At 34.8% G+C, this 23,116-nt stretch overlaps 1 long non-coding RNA gene across 1 annotated transcript; it reads left to right on the plus strand.

Annotated features, from left to right (window-relative positions):
• Nucleotides 1-1,939: 1,939 nt before the first annotated feature.
• Nucleotides 1,940-23,116, plus strand: LOC126829344 (uncharacterized). The gene is made up of 3 exons (XR_007683359.2): nucleotides 1,940-2,154; nucleotides 19,965-20,010; nucleotides 22,736-23,116. It is a non-coding gene; the product is annotated as an uncharacterized LOC126829344 (long non-coding RNA).

Raw genomic sequence — 23,116 nt, forward strand, 5'->3', positions numbered from 1 at the left:
ACCAGGTAAACCATATACCATAAATTGTTTTATATATACTCTTCAAAAAAAAAGTAGGGGATATTGAAATGCAAATACCTATAAAGGTTGCGATATGATAAACAGTAATGGACATTTGACATGCTTTGAGAGTATGTTCACAGATGAAGAACTTATCGCCCCAACAGAACCACTGAGCTCCAGATAGCGCCATACACGTGGGAGGGGTTCATTGTTAAATTTGACACTTCAAGTAAGGGTTTATCTATCCATCTTTGCTTTCCTATCGGTTTTTGCATAAGATTTACTGTTTTGCGTATCTTTCCTTTAGTATGTTACGTTTAATTTGATCGGGAGAATTGTTCGTCGACGTCAACCGACAACACTGCAAGAATTGACCGTGGCACTGCAAGAGGAGTAGGTCAGATTGCCCCAAATCGTGACTGGACGGTTGATTAGGAGCATGCCACGACGAATTGCTGAATGTCTGAGGATTGGTGGAGCAATTACTCATTATTAAGACAAAAATCAAAAACGTCTATTTTCATTTCTGATGGTGTATCTCTTTGCGAGTGAAATGGGGTCGTCAGATAAACCGCCCATATGAACTGTTTATGTTGATGTGTAGGCAATTGGCCTGTTATTAACATACACTGGTTACCTCTAATAAAACAGCAGTGCATTTCCACAGTTTTGTATTGTTTCTGAATATCCCCTACTTTTTTGACATAGGTATATGGTTAGTTATTAGATAACGATTTTAAGCTATATTTGAGCAGTTATATGTGCGGTGCCAGGTTGGAGAGGCGTTTCCATCGCGGTATTTTACGTACATGTTTGGAAGGCAGATTTTTATCCCATCTGAAGCACAGGGCATATTTGCCTTGTCATCACTCACGGCCACCACATTTCTTGTAATGTACATTTACAGAAATTTGATCATTTGATAATAAAGGAATTTGATCCAATCCCCTCTTATCATGCAAATTGGTTTAAACAATATTTTTATTTCAAGTACAACATGAGTATTTAGAACACTGATATATTGCATTAGAAAACAATCCGAAGCTTATGTAAATTCATCTTCATGCAAATTATACATTCCAATGCAAATCTTACTTTTATTTAGTCGACCAGTTTTTAATAAAATTTAAATCTATATTTAATATATTTTCACATTCGCCTGGGTTTTCAATTGTTAGATACAGCGACGTATCGTCTGTAAATATACATATATTAGAATTAATATTTTCAGTAATATCATTGATATAAATAAGGAAAATACGTGGGCCTTTAATAACTACATATTTTTCCTATTCGACAAATAATCTAATATAACAGTTAATAGATGACTAGTTAATAGCAAAGACCTTTCCAAGTAAAGATATAGGTCTACAATTCGAGGGATAATGAATGTCGCCTTGCTTAAAAATTGCAACTACGATAGTCTGTTTCCATAAGTCTGGAGATACAGATATATTTTGTAAGAAATTAAACAGTTTGTAGAGGGACTGGCTTAATGACGTAGCACAATATTTGAAAATAATGTCAGGTCCACTGGCTTTATATGTCAAAAATGAGATTAACTGATAGATTAGATTGGTATGGCGGGAGTTTTTAAAGAATTTGCAAGATGAATTTGTTTCTTTAAAATGAATGATAGTTTGGCTGATGTCCTCGTCATCTTTAAGCTATCGTTTATCTTTAAGATTAGTTTGTGAACTTAGTTGGATGTGGAATGGAATCAAATGGAATGGGTTACAGGTCACAACAACACAATACTTCTGATCTTTTTGAGACAACCATATTGTTGTTTCTATGTGTACGTGCTCAATACGCTGGGTTTATAACGTTCGTTAAGCCTGGCGCACACTACGCCACAGATCGCCGCAATTTAAGTGGAGTGAGCTTCAACGATGACTCAAATGCGAATATATCACTGCTCATCGTTGCACATTAACAATAAGTGTTGTTTGTGGGTTAGTGGTGTATGTCTGCGTTAGTCATATAATTTCCAGGAGAATCCCATACTTGCCAGGGGCCACAGTCTATAACAATAGACCAAAACATGACTCGGCGAAACCGAAACAAAGTTTTAAGTGCAACTTCCTTATTAGTGGGCCTATATAAGACATAAAAGCTTTACATTATTAAAGACAGCTAGCTGTAATTCTGGTAAGTATCAACCTGTTTTAAGAAGCCAAATTTTTAATGGTTTATTAAGAATATAATAGTTGTTTATATGCTAAATAGAAAGTAGTATATATAACACGAAGTGGCTATTCGGCATAAATATCTTAGCACGATAGAGATACTCTATTTTTCTATAGTTTGCGGGCATCGATCTTTAATCAATTTGTCGGGAACCGTAATTCCTTTAATTATAGACTAACGAGTTTAAATTTAGAACATTTGAAATCAGTTTATTAAGTGAGTTTTTCGGGACTCCTCGTTACTGAAGCGGATGAAACTGGAGCATTGAATGACTGTATGCCTTTTAACATCACACACAGGATTTGCTCATGAAAACTGTTCCCAAATTTTGTCCGGACAGCGGTGCAACGGTCTACTCGAATTCCATCTGCCAAGGGTCTTTATGTGCATATTAGTGTGTACACGAACCTGACTTTTCCGTCCCATAAAACCTTTTGGGACACCGCGCTGATATCAATTATTATATTACGTTAAAAGGGCGTATGACAAAAATGTTTCTAAAAGCACATATTAATGAAATATGAATGTATGCAAAGTGATTTATATTCAATTTTTGAATAGAGGTCATAATTTTCATCCGATTTAAAAAAAAAACGTTTGAGTATATCACCGTTACACCCTAACGATGGTTGAGTTCGAATTTCGTAAAAATCGGACCAAAACTGACAGACTAAATGGCCGCCTCTCGTACTCAAATAGCGTAAAAGTATGACATGTCAAGGTTGGGGACTTTCTAGAGGTCACAATTTTCTTCTGATTTTGATGAATCTTGCAATATAAGTTTATAACCCTACGATCTCAGTTCCTGTCGATATTCGCACATATCGGACCGTAACTTCTTGAATTATGGCCCCCGATTGTACGGAAAATCACGTTTTTAGCCTGTGGACCCTATAGAGGTCATAATTTTTATCCGATTTAAAAAACGTATGAATATATCACCGTTACACCCTAAGGGTGGTTGAGTTCGAATTTCGTAAAAATCGGACCAAAACTGACAGACAAAATCGCCGCCCCTCGTACTCAAATAGCGTAAAAATGTGGTATATCAATGTTGTGGACATTCTAGAGGTCACAGTTTTCTTCTGATTTTGATGAAACTTGAAATGTAAGTTTATAACCCAAATATCTTGGTTCCTGTCGATATTCGCGCATATCATGACGTAACTTCCTGAATTATGGCCCCTGATTGTACGAAAAATTGCGTTTTTAGCTTCACGTCCCTCTAGAGGTCACAATTATTATCCGATTTGTAAAAACGTTCAAACATATCACCGTTACACCGTAATTTTGGCTGAGTTTGAATTTCGTGAATATCGGACTAGAACTGCCGGACAAAATTGCCGACCCTCATTCGCAAATAGTGTATAACGTCTGGTATATCAAAGTTGTAGGAAAATCGAAATGAAACTGCCCGTTAAAATGTCCATTCTTTGTACGCAAATTGTGGAAAAGTATGCAAAAGGAAGGTTGTGGACACTCTTAAGGTCACAATTTTTATCCGATTTTGATGAAACTTAAAATATATCTTTATATCCCAAAGATCTCAGTCCCTTTTGATATTTGCGCATTTCAGACCATAACTTTCTGGATTATTGCCACTGATTGTTCAAAAAATCCGGTTTGTTTTTAGCTTGTTCTCTATTCATCTCTTGCAAAATGTGGGCGTATCCTGCCTGCTGGCCGCTGGTTAAATTATTGTTTCATCGTTTGTGAATCAACCTTTACTAATCACTTCCACATTGCGTTGTGAGATATGTTTTAATTGTACATTAGCGTACACGACTCGTGTACTGATTATAAAATGTTAATTATGTCTTAAATGTTGGATATTGGGATCCTATAGATGTACGGCAGGATTAATATTGATTGCAACTGATCAATATTGAGTTCTAATTCGTGTTATTAATTTCGAATATTATGGAAAATATTGAGTTAGAGACTTAGCTCCTTTAAAATGTTCATGCGACTAGTGCCTTTAAAAATAGATATTTTGTATAGAATTTTAATACCAGGTATAATTTCCAGTTGATTTAAATCGTTGTATAGAAAACCAGAGGATCCTGAGAAATTCAACGAGGATGGACAAGCGACTCCCCTTCTTGGACGTCGCTACTTGACTCAATGACAGACGTTGTGATCCGACGCGCACGTGTTAAACCATTCGCCACCTAATCCCCCTTTTTGAAGTCAGTGTTCAGAACATCTTAGTATACAGGACTGCATTTTATTGTGAATTATAGGAATTTTAAAGTCCACGCGCAGATAAGTGATTCCGTTGAGTTTTAGGATGGGATGATGTAAATCAAACCCTCACCCTGTGTTCCCTTTAATTAATATTAATAAAAGTGAAAGATCATTGGAGATATAAAGTGCGACGAAAAATAAATGAATTTGGAATCCAATCGTAATTAGATAGCATAAAAGACATTTGAAAGAAAAATGGCGTTTTAGTTAACGAATAATTGCCATTATGCTGCAATCAGATTTAAATAAATCTTGTTTCTTTTTTATATATTAAATTGGCCTCACCACACATATATCTGATCGGACTGCGTTGAACTTTGACTGAATGCCTTAAACAATATATTTTACCTTTGTTTTGCTGGGCAATATGTCTCTCCCATAATTCAACCCACAGCTCGCGTAAAGCAAGACTAAACAGACCATTACATTGGCTTATTTCCTGAGAGAAAAAAAAGAACTTGAGTTATTTATAAACTCTTTCATATCCCACTCCAGGGACAATGTGGGGCTTATAACGGATACGAGTCCAAGCGCCGCTGGACCCCGTCCGGTGCCAACCCCAAAACCCAAGTATCATCTTGATGATTGAAAAAAATCCGGATCTGCGGCGCCTACTGTAGTGAAGACAAATACTCGTAAAATGAAATTAAAACCATAAAAACATAACAGGATCTGTATTATACTCTGATTATATTGGGTTCTGCTCTGTCTAGTAGTCAATGTTGTAAAAACCCAATGGGCTAAATTGATAACACGATGAGCAGATTGTCAAGAATCTGGTCAATTTAGAGAAAATCCAACAATTTCCGATAGAACATTATAAATTGTTCAATCTCTATCTAAAAAAACTAATTACGAATGGTCCAGATGGTGTAAATTTAAAACGACAATCAAAACTGAAACCAAAATAAGGATTTTTAGGGTTACTGAATTCAATATTGGGTTGAAAACTTATTTCAAATAGGATTGTCACACACCAAATTTGAGTCAGTTAGAAACATCAGGACAAATTACAGAAAACATTTTTTTTATGGTCATTTTTATAAAAGCAAGGAGAGAACCCCATCGGACCTCCAATAGAGTGGGAATCCCTCGCGAGGCCAAATTCAGCGACTCTTGGTCCCCTAGTGTCCCGTGCTTGTGAAAAAATGTACTACTATTGGAATCACAAGTGTCTGTCACGAAATGAATAACTATCGGCCTTGATGTTACCAGGGACGGACCGGGGGTCGAGTTTATCTAAACCACGATGTATCATGTAGTTCGGATAGAGAGTCTAAATTATGGTGTACCCTGTAGTTCGTATTGAGTCTCTAAACCATGATGTATTCTGTAGTTCGTATTGAGTCTCTAAACTATGATGTACGATATGTTAATCTCGAAATAACATAGTTTCTCTTAAATGAATATATTGTTAACACGCTTTAAATATATGGATGCAGTATAGTTGGTTGTAGATAATTCTAGATACATTAAACTGTTGGCAATAGGAGGTATTTCTTGCTATGGCTTGTTTGTAGTATAGGGCGGGATTTATTGTTTTGATTATAATCACAATGTTACACAATAAATTATACCCTATCCCCTACTGAGAATTGTATTTAAAGAATGTAATGATATCTTAGTTTATATTATGTCTTTGAATCTACCTAGGAGGTATGTGCAACCTTATGACACCTTAAATTAATTAATATGATTCAATTATAGTCTATAATTACGCACTGTTAACCAGCCATTGGAGGTTTTATGACAATACATCATATAGTTTATTCAGCTCGACGTAAGACTTAAAAAATATATAGACACAGTTGGTTTAACTTGAATGTAGATATTAATCATCTGTATTGCATGTATATGCCTGTACAGCGCTCAGAAATAACTATTGCTATAATGTAGCGCTTTAGAAATAAAACTATAATATAATCTTCAAAAAAAGTAGGGGATATTCAGAAACAATACAAAACTGCGGAAATGCACTGCTGTTTTTATTAGAGGTAACCAGTGTATGTTAATAACAGGCCAATTGCCTACACATGAACAGAAACAGTAATGGGCGGCTTCACTGACGGCCCCATTTCACTCGCAAAGAGATACACTGTCAAAAGTGAAAATGGACGTTTTTGATTCGGCAATTCGTCGTGGTATACTCCTTATCTACCGTCCAATCACGATTTGGGGCTATCTGACCAACTCCGTCGGTTGACGTTGACGTCGACGAACGCGTATCCCGATCAAATTAAACGTAACACACTAAAGCAAAGATACGCTAAACAGTAAATCTTATGCAAGAACCGATAGGAAAGCAAACATGGATAGGATAAACTAGCACAAGACAGTTTTCATCAACCCTTCCTTGAAGTGTTAAATTTGACAATAAACCCTCCCGCGTGTATGGCGCTATTGCGTGTCGCGTGTGCAGCTCAGTGGTTCTGTTGGGGCGATAAGTTCTTCATCTGTGAACATACTCTCAAAGCATGTCAAGTGTCCATGACTATTTATCATATCACAACCTGCAGTTGATTCATGTTATGTTCATATTGTCTTACGTATTTGCCAACGTCAAGGTGCGCTTGTTTTATTGTTCCATTAGCCTATTCAGATTTGTTCAAATTAACTTAGTACTAAAATGGCATTTTTCCAGCGATAATTTTGTAAGATTTGACTTGAACTATGTCCCTGTTTTCATATTCTAAGTAGGTAGACTATTCTTATCGGCTTTTATTAGATGGCTATAGATGAAATGAAATGGAGTTTAACGTTCTACTGTTCTGTTCCGACTGGGATAATGAAGACTGGCATACGCCATACAGTGTGCTACGAGGGAAATTGTGCCCTCTCTTATATCGAATTCCAACTGGCAAGGGAACCTTAACGTGCACGTCAATGTGTACATGAGATCTCGGCTTTTTGTACCATCCGAAGGACTATATGTTGTCCCTTGCCTAGTCTTCTGTCCTGCACCACTGACAAGGGGTACCACGCCGTAAAATCCCGATGAACGGCTTACTAACTGAGCAACCGTGTCTCAGTGTGTAAAGCGGTTCCACACTGATCAGCAGTGAATATTCGCTAAGCCACTACAATCACTGATAAGGATGACATCGATGCGACTTAATGAGCCCCAAATATTTAATTCTAAAACATTTTTTTTACTCCGACAAATTAAATTCTAAAACAATTTTTTTTTAAGTATTAGAAAAATAAGTAACGACGTTTGCAGTATTTGTAGGTAAATATTATTTCCTATTTAGTGTAAATGGGTATTAAAATGAGTAAAAGACAGCTTTCTGCCCGAAGCAGTAACGTCTTATGTAAACATTGCACGCCCCATTGAGCCAATGATTGACGTCGCGTGATGCGACGTCATGTGTTGAAGGCAGTCATCTTTTTACAGAGACATTAGAAGACATTCGTAATCCTGTGTGAAACCATAGAACTAAATACACTGGAACGCCAACGAGCCCGTTAGAGCGAATTATGCTCGTCCTCGCATGCGCGAAGATAAAAGTGCCATGTTTACTCCCGGTAGGCCTGACGCTTTGGCGGAGTATTTGGAATTCCAGTTTATCGATGTCATTTTAGACGTAAGTGTTGGCTGAATTTTCTTAAAATAAATATTAATTTGGAAATATTCCAATGAAATACAAAATAAAATTCTGTTAAATGCTCATTTTTCATTCGTAATTTGTATTTGAAAGTAGCCTTTGGCTTGTATAGTTCGGCAAGTGCCGGTGTCAAATCATGCGGCAATTATTAATTCATGAGAGAAAAAATAAGCTTATCAATTTAGAATAAATCATTGGCCAATTATATTTATTCCCAAAATAAGAATTAATAAAAAAAAGTCTATAGAATTCTGTAGTACCCATTCTATTCCTACAGAAAACTGTAGTGATCCAATTGCCAAACTACAGAATACTACAGTATTAATTCCTATACGAGTAATACGGCATAACTCTAGAATTTTCCTACAGAAAATGCAATAAAAAAAAATCTATAGGAGACTATAGTAGATTGTCCTATAGAAATTTTGCCAAAAATCTGTAGGAAAAACAATAGGATATGCACACGTAGAGGGTGTTCTGATTTGATAAGTAGGTAATTTGTGATATAGGCCTAACTTAGTACCTATTTCTTAAAACAGTGATCAGCTGTCAAAAAAAGTCACAATATGCAGGCAGAATTCTCTGCGCATTTTTATGAAGATTTGTAAATGTAAAATAATACTACTAGGCCTTGTAATATATTCCTACATATTTCTATAACAGGGTGATTACCTGTCCAAAAAATAAATAATAATTGTGATGTGCAGGCAGAATATGTCACTGCATTTTTTGCAGATTTGTAAAGTTAAAATAATATAGACCGACTAGGCCTCATTATGCCCTGTCTATTTCTAAAAACAGTCATAAGCTGTCAAAAAAAAAGTCACAATATGCTGGCAGAATTCTCTTAGCATTTAAGGAAGATTTGTAAAATTAAAATAATACTAGGCCTTGTAATATAGGCCTACATATTTCTAAAAAAAAGGTGATCAGCTGTCAAAAAAAAGTCATGATAAGCAGGCAGAAAATTTCACTGCATTTTTTGAAGATTTGCAAAATAATAATATAGGCCTACTAGGCCTCATTTTTATATAGGCCTGCCTATTTCTAAAACACTGTCAAAAAAAAGGTCAAAATATTCAGACAGAAAATTTCACTACATTTTGTGAAGATTTGCAAAATTAAAATAATATAGTCCTACTAGGCCTCATTTTTATATAGGCCTACCTATTTCTAAAACAGTGATCAGCTGTCAAAAAAAAGTCAAAATATGCAGGCAGAATTCTCTTAGCATGTTATGAAGATTTGTAAAATTAAAATAATACTAGGCCTTGTAATATAGGCCTACATATTTCTAAAAAAAAGGTGATCAGCTGTCAAAAAAGTCATGATAAGCAGGCAGAAAATTTCACTGCATTTTTTGAAGATTTGCAAAATTAAAATAATATAGGCCTACTGGGCCTCATTTTTATATAGGCCTACCTATTTCTAAAACACTGTCAAAAAAAAGGTCAAAATATGCAGGTAGAAAATTTCATTGCATTTTGTGAAGATTTGCAAAATTAAAATAATATAGGCCTACTAGGCCTCATTTTTATATAGGCCTACCTATTTCTAAAACAGTGATCAGCTGTCAAAAAAAAGTCAAAATCAGACAGAATTCTCTGAGCATGTTATGAAGATTTATAAAATTAAAATAAATTGACATTTACAGGGAGGAAGGCGTTTGCCCACTATCAAGGAGATTTGGATTTTGATTCAGATGTTTGTTGAGAAAATTGCCTGTTTTCCCTTTTTGTCAGTGGTGCATCAGGTAGCATTGCATATACTGTATTATGGAAGCATGAAGGAGTGCATTAAATATCAAAACTAAGTTTGGATTGGCACCAAGTACTGTGGATCAGAATGAAATAAATTTTTTTTTTATTAAAAGGAAATAATAAATTTGAAATATGAAAAGTTGTGGATTTAAACGTTTATAATATGTGTATTTGCAATATAATAGAGACCCACAAAATGTAAAGACATTACTATTCTGAACTATGCTTATAGTGAAGTGACACTGTGTGAAGCTATTGTTTTTAGGATCTCGAAAATTTGCCCAAGAAAATATACCATAGTTGCATTCACATTGAACCTTAAATTTGTATAAATTTCTGACAATTTCACACATTTGATCAGAGAGAAAAGTTACCAGATTTATGCATATTTTCATTCACCCTATTGTAAATTGTGATCCGTGTGTCAAAGTTACAATAAATGGTTTTATGTAATCATAGAGGAGGGAGTGGGTAAATTTTACAGTTTACTGAATACACCTGTACCAGTACACACAAGAGCTGCATATCTTATGAATTGAACAGAAATTGACTTTAAACACATTGAGGAGAATTCATAATTTCATTGAGTGGACAAGATAGACAGTCTCTATCCCTAGTACATTTTCAAAATATTCACAATAATCCAATGATTTCATTCATTATATTTATTAAAATTATTTCCAAAAAATAGAATGTGTAACTGAAAGTGTATAATGTACAGTCAGTTGATAGCTGAGTCTATTCCAATTTTTCACAAGAAATATATTTCAAAGTCTTTCAGGCACTCGCATAACAGCCTGCTTTTCATTCAGTGCAACAACTATTTTAAAGTTAGGATTTAGGGATGAATCAACACTCAGTGTGGTAGGTTATTTAGGAATTATATTATATTGTCCTTCCATGTTAGAAATTCCTTGTTCAAATCAAATGAAAGTTCTTCATAAAATTAAATACAATGGCTTTTGTATTATTGGTCTGAAAAAAAAAATACATATTAATTATTAGTAGTAGTATGTTTGAACATAAAATAGAGTTTCTTCAGGGATTTCTGTGTCTACAAATTACAAATAAATTTTACAGTTGAATAAAGAGAAATGCAGTTTTAGTTATACTAATATAATTTATGCATAAATTAAAAAGTCAGTTGGTGTCAGACTTTACAGATGGGTTTATATTCAAATAAGACTCAATACCAAGAAAGTACGACCGATTTCAGGTAATGCCATGGGAATTGGCACAAGAAAAACTTTCTTCAATCAGCATTATTCACTTGATAGCTCTTTTAATTTTACTCAAACAAGGCCTTAATTTATATGCAAATCCACTCCTTCAATGACACAAATCTGATATCCTTTTCTTCTTGATTATCATGTGAATTTTTTCACAAAGAAATAATATTCAAAAGGAAAATTCCATCATTTGTACATTTTTCTTTGAATTAGATCAAATAATTTAAATTTAAAAACAAAATACCAGTATTCATTTTTTTGTACTTTTATTTTATTAGTTCCCTAATATTGTAAAATTAGAAGTATGGTTGTGCTCACTGAAATATTACTAAATCAACTTTTTGAAATTCATTCACATTCCTGACAGGCCTATAAGTCTATAATAAACAAAAGGGTTTGGTACGTAATTCCGTCCCCGACTTAAACCAGTCATTACATTATTATTTTGTAAATCGATTCATTTATGTTTTCTCAAAAAAAAACGATGACTTGATTGTATGAATTATAGGCCTTATGACATTAGTGAATTTTCAACATACCTGTTTATAAAGACAGTGCGCAGTTTGTAAATTGTACTGTGCTGGCAGCCAGTCGACGTCGTCGCTTCCAGTTCTTCGTCATTTTACAACTCTCCCTGTTGCATTATTTATGACATTTTTTTTTATATCAATAATAAATGATGAGCGAAGATCACAACATTTGTTTGGAGTGAGGCACAAATGAATAAATATTTAATCCAATTCACTCGCTTGCTTTCAACATTATCAGGCTAACAAAATTACGTGATAATAACAATATATACCGGAAGTAAACTGGGCACTTTTTCGAAGCACGTCACACAGCCACAAATTTTACCGGAAGTAGACGCTCGTTGGCGTTCCAGTGTATTTAGTTCTATGGTGAAACCATAGATAATACCGTATGATTGCCGACTCATGAATTCTCGACGTTATGTTGCGAAACGCGTGAAACGGCGAGAAAGGTGGTTGATCACTTCCGGTCTTCTGTTCTCGCTGTTTGTTTACTATAGGCCCAGTAGCGATACTTTTATTTAGCGCTTTCTTGTAGTATTAAATGTGGCATCATCTGGTTAAATGGAAACGAGAAATAGAAGCAATGTTCGAGGTAAGAATAAAAATGAATATCTTATAATTTTGATATTATATTGTAATATGTAACAGGCATTGCCTGAGTAGAGCGAAGCTGATTATTGTCAAATATAAAACCATCATAATTAATTTTCTCAAGTGATACAAAAAATGTTAAATAATTTAGTTTTTCCAAATTGATTTTCATTTAGATACATTATACATTAATTTTGTTTTTTAAAAAAGAACAAAAAAGTGTGAGAATTATTTTCATTGACGTCAAAAATATGTGACGTCATTGATTAGACGCGTCATAGAAATAGTTCTATGACGAGGCGCGTAATCTCGCTTGGGCGAGATTTGGTAAGTTGACATGCGCATTGCCTGTTTTGCCCAGTGTATCCGGTTCCGGTCTGAATTTATTTTTAATCAACAGTCTGTGGGTGACAATTTCAGTTACGCTCCTGTGTTACCGGAAAAAAGCTTTGCTCAAGCACCGCGCTTCGCGCGATGCTGTAGAGCTTCGCTCTATATTATAAATAAGTATTACATTTCATGAAAATCTCGACACGTGTGTTGCCCAGTTAAGGCAAAGTTTGACAGCTTTGACCTACTTTTAAAAATCGGCAAAATAGGGTTTTCAATTCATTAATTTGTAAAATAATACTTGCAGATCATTAATAAATCGTAAATATATAAAATACAGTTTGGTATGAATAATAAAATTGCTGTGTTGGCTATATATAAGCTTTTAATTACACAATTTTTTAAAAATCTTTTGTATTTTCAGCAGAACTGTACTGGTACCCGTCTTTTGTTTGCTACCTAGGGGCCTAGAGGAGTGCCAGCTTGTGAAGCAAATATATTTCATGTTGATTTATTGTGATACTGATAAATAATTGTATGTTTTATTTATGTTATTTACTTCTTTTCATATTGTTTGTATGTGTGTGTGGGTGGGGGGGGGTATAAATATTGAGACACTAGACATTAATATATTGATAAAGTATTTTATTTTATGTATCTATTTAGTTATATTTTATTTATTTTTTTTATTTCATTTTTTTTTTTTGGGGGGGGGGGGGGTATTATTATTTTATTTGTTTTATTTTAATACTCAACAAGGGATTTGGTTTAAATTGTTTGATTGTATTATATCATTATTGATTTTAATTTTGTATAGTTGAATTAAGCATAATTATTTAATTTTATGTATTTCAAACATCAGAAAATAAACCATTCAAGCTATGTGTAATGTGTTTGTATGGTTATGTTGATGGTTAAATAGGTTGAGAATTGAAGTCAAATGACCAATTTTCGCGAAAAAGGGATCTGCCAGTTGGTGTTACAGAATTCAGTCAATTTTGCTCCGATATTGATAAGGTTGGTTTTGTTACAATGCTGAGATGTATGGCTTTTTAGGAAATAACACGGTTCTGGAGAAAAATTAATATTTAAAAATAGCTGCCGGTCGATATTTAAGGATATGGGTTTACTGTTCCATGTAATTAAATTAATCATTAAAAATATAACCTACAATTTTTGTTTCAATTAAATAAGTTAATCTTAACAATAATATTAGGATATTGCATTTTTTGATTTAAATAATTTAATCTTATCAGTTGAGGAAGAAAGAGTTGGTATTTCAATCTAATAAGGTGCCTATAAATTATATAATTATTCATCCAATTATGTAACATTAACATTGTTTGATCTCTTTATTTAATAATACATTTATTAATTCATCATAAAAGTATTGTTAATTAAAGATGCGTTTTTAAATGTTAAACAGGCATGATGTAAGAGCTAAATCTGCTTATTGCAGGTCTTTCTTTGGGCCTTAATGTTATGTAAATTATCAATTAGACATTTATTAACATGAAAAGACCATAATCAACTCTCGATGCCATCTGATTGCTCAGATTTTAAATATATTAGAACGGTATGGTGGTAAATTTTCAATATATTCAATTTGCATTATCTATTTTTGAAATGTTATAGTTAATAGCGAGAACGACCAGCTCTTTATCTAAATCTTACATCATTCCCCTTCAAATTTGTGTCTATTGTTATTGTATTATTTTAATTTGGGACATAAAGAAATATATTTTGGTTCTCGCTTGGATGACGTGTTTTAATTTTTTTTTTTTTTTTTTTTAAAAAACCCTAACAAAACAGTCTTGTTAATTACTGCATGTAAATAATTTACCCCGGTTACACGAAGTAACTCTGTAAAAAAATTTGACTAGATCTATAGGCTAATTTGTCAAGTATGCAAACAAGTTAAATGTTAATGACATGACTGATATTGGATACCGTAATCATATATTCATATAAACAACATGATGAGATAATTGTAGTGCCTTACAATTTTTAAAAACTCATCTGTTACAAACAAGTGATAACTTAGAGCTAAAGACTTCGTGTAGGTATGTTTTGCCAAGCGCTATGAACAAAATTTTTGCGGAATTTTGGCGCTATAGAAATGGACGTTCATTATATTTATTTATTTGGTTCTTCTGGAAAAATACATACATCTATTTAAACACCAAAAGTACTTGGCTGTTCTGTTCAAAAGCTTATAGTTCCAAATTTTTAAACAAAACATCTTTCACATGATTTAATTAGCTATTTATTTTTATATCGAAGCCCGAAGAACAGGAAATCAAATTGGTGTGGCCTTTATCAACTCTTGTAAATCTTTTAATGTACAGGATTCCTGGAAGCATCTATTTTAGAACAATAATTCCTTTTTTATTTAATACTAATAGTGTTTTCTTTTTCCTTATATATAATTGTTATATCTACCGAAGCTAATTTATTTTCTCAACAAAGCCTAGATCAAAAAGACTATGAAATAATTGCTTACATTGGGGTGGATTTATATAAGTAAACTTTTTTCCAGACGTGCAAGCTGAAAAAAAAAGTATGTGTATTTTTTTTATTATTTTTTTGCGGGGGGGGGGGGGGGGGGTCTGCATTCTTACAATAAATAAATGGCTATTTTCTAAAATTATTAATGAGGCCTAGATTGGAAAAGAATTTTGTAGGGATATTTACATCTTTATCAACTAAAGTATACAAACAAAGCTGAATTTATTTTAAAAAATGCACATTTGAATATAAACAAGATTTTTAAAACTGTTCTAATATACCATGTAATTGATAATAAAATGCAACATCTAATTTTATTAATCATACTATAGATAGGCCTATACCGTAGGCCTGTGTGTGGCACAGAGGTGCGGGTTAGTTAGCTCGCAATATAACCTTTTTTCTTTGGCAAATTAAATTGTAGAACATTTTATTTGAAGTATTAGAAAAATAAAAATAAAGGTGTTTGAAGTATTATCTCTATATCAAAAATATTTCCTAATTTTAGTGTAAATTGGTACGGTACATGTCATGAATGAAGAAAGGCATTTTTTGCCCATTTGTAACCTTTTTTCAACTTAACGTCACACAGTAGCTATTTAATGTTTTGCAATAATCTAAAAATATTTTGGAAGGAGATATCTTGTTCTTTTTTTTCATATAATTTTCATATACGTGTTCATTCTATTAATTTCATAAACGTAAGTTTCAAAAACGTCAATTTCGCGTGTCACTGTGCGTACGTACTGTCGAAAGCTAGACCGGAAGTAAACAACCCCCCCTGCGCAAAAAAATATGCGCACGAACCAGAAAGCAACATCACGTAAAGGGCTAAAGACGAGTCGGCAATCATACGGTATTATCTATGGTGAAACAGATTGCAGCGGTTCATGGTTTCTAACATTTTCCGAGCGTAGTTACAATACAATTTGATAATGACGTCACAATGAGAACGACGTAATGCCATCAAAATGACGTTACGAGGTCATAATAAGATCGTAGGTTAAAAATGTCGACATTTTTGAACTCACGAGTATCGATTTCCTATAGGCCTAGGTCGTTAATACATTTATTTGCACTAAAGTCAACCGCTTCGGAGATTCCGGGATCACGGTCGCTAAGTGGGTTAGACGCTGGCTCGCTAGCCTGGAGGTCGGGTGTTCGATCCCTGCATTGGCCGAGAACGTTCATCCAGGATGCAGGACGGAGGGCCTAACAAAGACAGCTGTCTAGTCATTCGGATGAGACGAAAAACCGAGGTCCCGTGTACACATTGGCGTGCACGTAAAAGATCCCTTGACAGTCGGAATTCGATATAAGAGTAGGCCGTAGTGCCGCTGTCCGGGCAAAATTTCCCTCATCGCACACTGTATATGGCGTATGCCCGTCTTCATTAGCCCAGTTCGGGGCAAAACAGTAGGACGTTAAACCCCATTTCATTTCATTTCTGCTTCGGAGATTTTGGCGATTTTCTGGTCCACTGGCGGCCATCTTGGATTTATGTTAATTATGCATATTTCCCCAAGACCGATAAAGGCCGCTTTTGTTATACAAGTACTAGAGACCACACCTGAACAGTTCCCAAAGAAATGATTTCTGTTGCAGTTTGTTCTAGGTGTATTGTTATCTATACCCGCCTACTAATAAGTGTTGTTTGCAGGTTTGAGAATCCCATCCTTGAAAGAGACCAGGGTCTAAAACAATTAGATCAAGACATCACTCAGCGAAAACGAAACAAACCTTTAAAAACATCTTCCTTATTAGTGGGCCTATAAAAGACATTTAAATTTCATTTTATTAAAGTCAGACCGCTATACTTCTAGTGAGTATCAACCTGTTTTAAGAAGCCGAATCTTTAATGATATATTAAGAGTACAAATAGAGAATCTCCTACCAGTCTTTTTTGATATCAAAAAATATCAACACAAGTTGATAAAGTAACAAAAACCGAGGCTCTGCCGAGTTTTTTTTTTACTTTATCAACGAGTGTTGATATTTTTTGATATCAAAAAAGACGAGTAGGAGATTTTATTTATCACCCAATCCCTTCTTACATGAACAAATAGATAAATATATATCTTTGCTGTAGATTTCACTTTTACTGAACATTACGGCGTAGTGATACATCATTTTTTGACAGCAATTCAACCATTGCAAAGTCCTTTATATTGACCCAGTGTTTCCATCAAGGTCAATTGAATAACAATAGTTCATTTTTTAAAAAAAAAAAGTTACTTTTAATAAGAAATGAACTGTTCTTTGAAAATAAAAAAAAGTAGTTCCTTTTCAACTGACCAATCAAATTCATGTAAAGCGATATCTCCTAAGGAGATATCGCAGTAGATTATGAAATATATCACACAAGCGATATCTACTGTAGAATGTATTATTGGGTGATAATAGTTGTTTATATCACAAACAGAAAGTAGTATATATAATACGGAATGGAGATTCGCCATGAATATCAAAGACCGACAGAGACACTCTATTTTCCGGGCATCGAACATTATTTGTTTCATCTTCTTTTCGGGAATCGTAAAATTTAGAACAATTAACTTTCTGGTGGCCGGTGAATCCAGGTGCAACAGTCTGATTGATTGGGTGATTGGAATTCTGTTCTGCAAAGGGTGGGATTTCGTTTGAAAACCATATAAACAGGGCTATTTTTGGACCACTTTCACATTTTTCTCTAAAAGGCTCACCATACCCCCTACGTATTGTTTTGCTTTTGGATGATCGGCTTCGCGTTGATCATCGTTGCCTTTTGACCTCGAACTCCGGATTGGCTAATGCTAGGTTCGTACTACGATTGGAATCGTGATTTTAATCGAGGAGTAATCGTGCTGATCCCGTCTGGACTTATCATATATTGAGAGGTCAGTCGTAGCAATCGTATTGATCGTATCGAAAGATATCCGAACGTATCTGTACGTACCAGATCGTGGACAATCCTATCGTAACGCATGGGAACCTAGCAGAATAAAAATCGTTCTCGCGAACTGTTCCCACCAACACTGGGATCGAACACGAGACCTCCAGTTAGCGGCTCCCTCGTGGGTTTGTGTAACGTAGTACATCATACTAACACTTGAGATAGCACGCTGATATCAATTATTTTGTTAAACTATTCATGTGACTAATGCCTTTTAAAATCGGTGTTTTGTATAGAATTTTAATACCAGGTATAATTTCCGGTTATCCACAAGGAAGGAAAAGAAATATGTGACATCATCGTCGTAGACATGGTTGGTCGAATTTTTTTTGTTTTTTTTTTGTTTTTTGTGATCATGAACAATGCACGTTGCTGGCGTTAAACGAGGCTAGCGTCTATTGAATAACGGACAGTTAAACTGAAAATCACAATGGGGTATCGTGCGGGGCGGGTGTAATAGATTTGAGAGAGAGTGTGAGAGAGAGATAGAGAGAGAGAAAGAGAGAGAGAGGGCTTAACGTTTACTCGACTCAAACTAGGTATAGGAAACTAGAGGATCCAGAGAAAACCAAGGAGATTGGCCAGACGACCCTACTCCTTGAACCACACCACTTAACTCAATGGCGGACCCTGTGATTTTTGACGATATAAATGATATTAGAAATAAATCGTAATTAGATAGAATAAAATAAATTTGAAAGAAAATCATCGGCTACGAAGTGTTAGAAAATAACCTTTTGGATAACGAACAATTGCCATTATGCTACGATCAGATCTAAAGTCATTAACAAAGTTTAAGACCACCCGTTCCTGGGCATCAATATTGCTGATATTCTGTCTTATTCTCGTTTTATTGGCCTAATACTCATACTAGTGCAAATGGGTGGGATACCGGAAGGAACTTAAATTTTAATCATTTTTTATAATAGCAAAGGTAGCTTAGTGCATTCTAAATTATGATAGATATATTGAAATCATACACCAGAATACATATCAGCATATAAAACTGACCCTCTTCTTAAAAATATTTAAAACAACTATGATATGGATCAGTAGCTGCAAATTAAAACAAACGATCAGGTGTGGCAACCAAATACAAATGCTAAATAATTGCTGTTTTATCGATCGTTTTGAATAACAACAGAACGGTATCTGTATAAACTTTTTAACAAAATATTGGTTGCCAGGCAACGAAACGTGTCCACGGTAGCTAATTCGTCTGCGCACACCACAGGGGTCGTCACTTGTTTTTTTTTTTTTTTGGGCGGTAATGAATAAATTTAAAAGACACTAAAAACTGATTAAGAAATCATAATCATTAGAATCTAACTGTTCAAGTTATCGACAGTTATCAATAGGATTCTTTGACATAAACACTGTATAAGCCTTTCAAGTTATCGAAAAAAGTTGAAAATTAACAGAATTTCTTCTCAAGACCTTAAACAAAGTATATAAATTTACAGTCAATCAAGTGATAACTTTTGTCCCTTTGGTCACCATACGATTTTCAAAGTCATCAAAGGCAATAACTCTGGCAATTGTGAAAAATAATTAGGCCTCTCCCTCTCAAAAAGATCAAGGGTCACAAGTCTGACAGGAATAGGTTCCATGCTTAACCGAAGAATGTATGCTCGTGCGCAATGATAATTGTATTTTGTCGACCTGTCGGGTTCTGAAGGCGACAAGTCGCGGCATGACAACTCGAAATAATTGTGTTCCATCGCGTTCTCGCACCTCTCGCTCCCTCAACTTGACTTCTCGTCGAGATATGAAATGGTCGCAATAGGCTTCCATACTTAATCGAAGAACGCTTGCTCATGTGCAATGATTGACATCCGTGGCAACAAGATCTGTGTTTTACTCTGTACTGTCCAGTAGTCGATGTTGTAAAACCCAATGGACTAAATTGGTTACATGATGAGGCGATTGTCAAGAATCTTGGTCAATTGAGAGAACATCCGCCAATTTCAGATAGAAAATTATAAATTCAAAAGCTAAATGAATTCTAAATTTGAAAATCTGTTCTCATCTTTCAGGGTGATAAAGAAATGGCACAACAGTCAACCGGTGGTACCGCCCAGGGTAAGCCTTCGTTTATTCCACGAGTTTTAAAATTTTTAAGTATGCCGCTATATAATTGAGAGTTGGGTGTTCCTGAGCTAGCTTTATATTTGAATAATAGGCACAAATAATAACAAATAATAGGCAACGTAAAAAAAAAATTATAATGCCAGCCAGTGCACCTGAATATGATAAATATGATGTTTACTACATGTACTTCATATTGGGGAAACACTGTATATCCAAGTGGTAACATCTACAGCATTCTTCCGAAATACGCTTTCACTTTGATATACAATATGACTATAGTTAGTAATCATTTTCAAAAAATTATTTTTGCATTCCATTCCCGTTATACACAATTCCCCAGAAATTAGAAGGCCCCTTTCAATAATTTTATACCATACATAATTCCCCAGAAATCAGAATATCCTTTTCAATTATGATACAACCACGCGTGACCATATTGTAGCGTCACTGATCAGAATGAACCCGATCGATTTGTGACCTGTAGTTTCAGCGAAGCTACGTGAAGTTAGCTTGTCGTTCGTTATTCGCGAGCCAGTTTGATGTCGTGGCAAAGCTAGTTTCGTTTTGTTAGTATTGTTTTATTTTTCGTCTGTAGACGACTAAATAGTCGAGACTAATAACAGCTATATTTAGATTTAGGCCACTGACTGTTATTTCTATAGTAGTGAGGAACTGGATATTTGATAACTGTATGAATAGTATGTTGACAGACTCTTTCTAAGTTTTATAATAATATTGCTATCTGCCATATATTTTGTTTAATTTTTTATTTTGAAAGAAACCCTCGTCTTGTTATTTAGCATACTATTAGCATGAGTTTAAATCTCTATTACATAATCTATTTTGTTGGAAATGTAACATAATATATTCTTCTAAAAAATAGGGGATATTGAAATGCAAATACCTATGCAGGTTGCCATATGATAAATAGTCATGGACATTTGACATGCTTTGAGAGTATGTTCATAGATGAAGAACTTATTGCCCCAACAGAACCACTGAGCTGCATATGCGACATGCAATAACGCCATACACGTGGGAGGGGTTCATTGTCAAATTTGACACTTCAAGGAAGGGTTGATGAAAACAGCCGCATGCTGGTTTATCTATCCATGTTTGCTTTCCTATCGGTTCTTGCATAAGATTTAGCTTTTAGCGTATCTTTGCTTTAGTGTACGTGTTACGTTTAATTTTATCGGGAGACGTGTTCGTCGACGTCAACGTGGCACGTGGCCGTGGCACTGCGAGAGGAGTGGGTCAGATTGCCCCAAATCGTGACTGGACGGTTGATTAGGAGCATGCCACGAAGAATTGCTGAATGTCTGAGGATTGGTGGAGCAATTACTCATTATTAAGACAAAAATCAAAAACGTCCATTTTCACTTTTGACAGTTTATCTCTTTGCGAGTGAAATGGGGCCGTCCGATAAGCCGCCCATATGAACTGTTTATGTTCATGTGTAGGCAATTGGCCTGTTATTAACATACACTGGTTACCTCTAATAAAAACAGCAGTGCATTTCTGCAGTTTTGTATTGTTTTGTATATCCCCTACTTTTTTTTTGAAGAGTATACATTGTCTGATATTATTGAGTATTATTATCCCCCTTTACTTAAATAGCTGAATTTATTTTTATAGCATGCAATTATGACTTATTAAACGAAACTAGAATATAGTTTTGTTTGTCAACTTTATCATAAATCACAATGTGTCCATCTGTTAAATAATGTTGCATGTATATTGTTGACAATGTATACTTTGATTACTTAAGGTTATAATTTTGCATGAGCTGGGAATGCATTCTTAGAACCAATGCCATCCTGTCGGGACAGCCAGGCGAACGTGTTATCGCGCACTAGTAGCGTGGGTCAGTTGTTCTCACAGGGATATCCGTCTTCAGGGTCGAAGCGACCAAAAAAATGCTCTTTAGATGCCTGCATCTAATGAATAGACACATACTTTAAACGTTTGTGTTTTAATGAACAGATACAACCTGTAACTGCTTGCAGTTTATACACAGTATAGCTTTTAGCTATTACACAGAAACAGAACAGAACATAACACAGGACGGCTTGAGCTGGGACAGGTCGCCTCTTTATAAATAGCGTAAAAGAGTTTTCCCAGTCCATCAAAACTTACCTGTATATATGTTTAATGCATAATAAAACTTGATAGTTTTATACAGTTGTGTTCCGTTTGTTCGAAGAGAGAGAGAGCTGAACATAGCACAACAACTTTGTAGTTAGTCCGCCGCCCTCCCATCTGAAAAGGCCCTACTTTAAACGGCTTGTGGTCGGCCGATAGATCACTGGTGGCAGAGAAATTACCGGGGTGTGGGTCTGAGCAACAATTGCAGCAGAATTCCCCATACTACCAAACCGCTATACCATTTCGTGGCCAAAACAGAAGAAGCGTGCCACATTGTTCGGTATTCGCGAATAACGAACAACAATCTAGGTAGTTGTTCGTTATTCACCAGATGTGGAATAAGTAATATAATAAAGTCACTTTTATAGTGTACCCCTAATTCGTTTATAGCATTTCAAAGTCTTTGGAAATATTATTCAAGCGGTCATAACTTGAAGTAATTTGATTGAAATTTTCAATATATTCACTTTTGATTATCTATGTTTTAACTTTTATAGCAAAGACTGTCAGCTCTTTATCTAAATCTTACATAATGCATTATTAAGCTTTAAATTCTTTTCTTTTTCAGCGACTTTACAGCATGGTCGAATGAGTGCTGCACATTCCGCAATATGGACAAACTATTATATGCAACTGGTGGATGATTTCAAAGCTGACCTCCCCATGATACTGGGTCAGTTTATTACTTTTCGTATCATTAGCGATGACGATAAAGATCAAGTAGAAAGAAAACAGAAGGCCGATGGAAATCCACATGCAGCTATAAATCTTGTAGACATATTGTTCCATAGAGGCCGCGATGTCTTACCCAGAATAATAGCTGCAATGAGGAGCGCTGGACACAACGACATGGCCGAAAAGCTCTACACTGCTTTGCCTTTTGATAACAGATAAACATTAGATAAATTTTAATATAATAGAAAAGCTGAAAATAAACAATTTGATTTTT

Source organism: Patella vulgata, chromosome 8, assembly GCF_932274485.2.
Source record: "Patella vulgata chromosome 8, xgPatVulg1.2, whole genome shotgun sequence".
Classification (NCBI taxonomy): domain Eukaryota; kingdom Metazoa; phylum Mollusca; class Gastropoda; family Patellidae; genus Patella; species Patella vulgata.